Raw genomic sequence first — 3,421 nt, 5'->3', positions numbered from 1 at the left:
GTAAAAGCAGTGAACATTACAATAACATAAGAAACACACTAAAATTTAGTTCTGTCGGGTTCACTAATGTCTAACGATCTCATTAATCTGGGATTTAATAAGGATTACTTACATATATCGAAGAAGGAATATAGAAGAAGGCGAGCCAATGGAGGTCAATGCCCAACAAAAGAGGAAAAGCCTTCAGCAGAGACTGAGCGTCAAGTGAGACGGCGGAAGTTTTAGGAGTAACAGAAACTGAAGACGAAGTGGATGAACAAAGGAATGGTCGTGAGTTAAGGAGCTGAGAAAGCACGTAGAGGCGAGGACTAGGAGGAAGGAAGACACGTGAGATCTGAGGAGGATGTAAGCAGAGAGGCGACCGCACATTGACAAACTATCACGTGAAAGGAGAGCAGAGCGGTCTGCCTATTATCCGAGTGAACGGGGGAGTAAGCTGTCTGGTGGACACGAGCAGTTCAAACACCATTTCTTGCAGAGAAGTACTAATTATCGGCGAGGGAAGGATACTCTAAGTAATGGTTTGCAAATGTAAATTAATCACTCTGGGTGGACCATGCAGTATAGAGGATAGGACTGGGTAAGTGGGGGGCTAAAGGGGGCATTTCAACAATTCATGTAGTGAGTAGGATGCTTAGGGATTATCAGATGATTATTGGTTGTGATTTTTTAGAGAAGATGGGGCTAAGATAATAAAAGAATAGTAATGGGAAATGTAATAGTAAAATCGGACGAAAGAAGTGCAGATGCCAACAAACAATAATAGACGGGAAGGCGCGCGTAGGGGCAGTAACGCAGGTGGAGAATTGGAAGGACGCCATTACAACGGATTTGACGGCATTTTCTTTAAAGAAGGAGAGGTATTGAGTTCAACAGAAAGGACGGTTCATGAGATTCCACTAAAGCAGGAAAGAGTGACATGTGTTAGAGAACGAAGTTACCCACAGGCACTCCGGAAGAACATAAGAGACGAAATCGAAAACTTCAGAAGACAAGGATTCATTGTAGACAGTACGTCACCAAGAATAGTTCGTTGTGGGCGGTGTGGATGAAGCCTATACCATGTGAGATATATAGGGTGGTCATCGATTAACGTAAGCTCAATGATAATGTCGTCACTGATAAGTATCGGATACCAAGGTTTGAGGATATCCTTGACAGATCTTGGAGGGGCTAAAATCTTTAGCACCTTAGACGATAAAGCAGGGTATCACCAAATTCGTATGCACCTACTAAGAATTTAGGAGAATGGCATTTGGTCTGAAGAACGCAATACATTTCAAAGGTTAACAGACGAATTTTTGAGAGATATAGATGAATCAGTATGCCAGATTTACCTGGATGACCTCCTGGTATTTAGTAAATTGGTTACAGACAATGTGAAACACTTAAAGAGCGTTTTTCAGAGGATGCGAGAATTCGGACTAAAACTATCTCGAGAGAAGTCATTGCTGGGACAAAAACAAATACATTTTCTAGGACACACCATATCTCAGGAGGGGGTAAGATCGGGCCATTGAAGACAATATAAGAAATTGTATAGATCAGTAGCAGAAGGAAGTATTTCCTGACTTACAAAAGTAGTTCACGCTCACGACAGACGCTAGTGAGTACGCGCATGGAGCAGTGCTGTCACAAGAAAGTGAGGTGAGGTATCACAGAGGCAAAAGCACGTTACAGCGCCTTTAAATGAGAACGACTGGGTTATATATTATTATTGATAATAATTATATATCATATTATAGACCATAATATGGTCAATAGAGCATTCCTAATCCTACTTGTTCGGTAGAAGATTTAGGGTCCAGACGGACCACATTCCCCTCCAATGGGTGGGGAAGCTAAAGGAATCGTCGGCGATAATTACAAGGTGGAAAGAACTGTTGATCCAGTACAACATGGACATCACGTAGAAACCTTGCAAGGAAAACCTTTGTAGCAGATTGGCTCTCGGGAGCAATAATGGTAAACGCAGTAGAATATGACCAAGGGAAAACGTCTGGAATTGGAAGGTAGTTTTTGAGGGAGTGGACTCCGGAAGAAGGATAGCAATCGGCCTCACTAGAAAACCAGAATGGAGAGGAGACGTCCGCAGAAGAAAGTTCAAACGACGAAAATGGAAGAGCTTGAGGAGATTATCAACAAGAGGTACCAGATTATTTGGAAGACAAAAACATCAGGGTTGCTGAAGATAGACCATAGCAAGTACGGCAGCAGTATCATTTCGACTATCTGGTCACAACCGGGTGTCAAAGAGGATCAAATCCATAGAGAACTAAAAGAAGCATCCAACGCCGGTAAGATTTACCATTTATGTTGGAAACGCGACAGTATGCGAAAAGAACTAACAGCTATTGAGAATGGAAAAATTGGCATAGATCAATTGTTTATTCGATGCACGTTGATGGTAGGCTCTCTGCGAGATCCAGAACATCAAAAGAAAGTATTGGCGGATCACCAAGGAAAAACTAATCATCATGGGCTGAACGAGACTTTACAAGCATTGCGGCGCAAATATTTCTGGTGGGGCAGAAAACACTCAATCCAGGAGATTCATTGGATATGCGAGGTGTGCCTCAGTACGAAGTATGATCGGCACCCACCTCGTGCAGCTCAATAAGAGACCTCTACCGCGAACACACCGCTAAGCGACTTACAGGTGAATTCTTTCACCTAGAAAGGCTATAAGTGAGCCGTAGTCATCGATGTATTCAGTAAGGTGACTATGGCATGTGCAGGACAGATCAACGGAGGCGGTATTACGAGCCCTTCGGACATGGTTCCAATTATATGGTGTGTCCGACAGAATTTCTTCCGACAGTGAGAGAAAATTTGGCAATACAAGCATTAGAGAGGGAGTGAGAATATTAGAAGTGGTTTGGCACCTCAACATCCAAAAAGCCGCCGCGCGACTCCAATGCACTCTAAGTGACGAGCGTACCAGCTAGGGGTGACTGGGACCTGATGACGCCATGGAACGGGCAGACGCAGCATACAACCACTCCATACACTCTGTCACGGGATTTGCCCTATTCGGAATTCTTTTTGGGGTGCAGGTGCGTCCACTGCCGTGGTAGTTTGCCGGGAGTGGATGAAATGGCCGGTAATGTTTTGGCCTTCCATAAGTCAGGAATAGGATTCGCAAGGAAAAAAGTAGAAGAGTGGTACAACATAACTTCTGCTCTCTATGCCTGCAATATCATAGGCGTTAGTGCAAATTTCTTTGGTAAACAACGACATATTCCGGGACCCAATTCTGAATCTTTCTCAGAAATCCCACCGGTAGCAGTTTCACCAGTTACAAATGAGTTTTCACCTCTACCGTAAATCACCATGCTACAAGCACATCCCAATGCACTGGAGTGGAAATCTGGACGGCAATGGCACAAGATCTCAGGGACAATATCAGACGGTACATCGA

Source organism: Halyomorpha halys, unplaced genomic scaffold (genome assembly GCF_000696795.3).
Source record: "Halyomorpha halys isolate HHAL.00 unplaced genomic scaffold, Hhal_1.1 Scaffold1971.1, whole genome shotgun sequence".
Lineage (NCBI taxonomy): Eukaryota > Metazoa > Arthropoda > Insecta > Hemiptera > Pentatomidae > Halyomorpha > Halyomorpha halys.
This window is presented reverse-complemented; position numbering follows the sequence as displayed.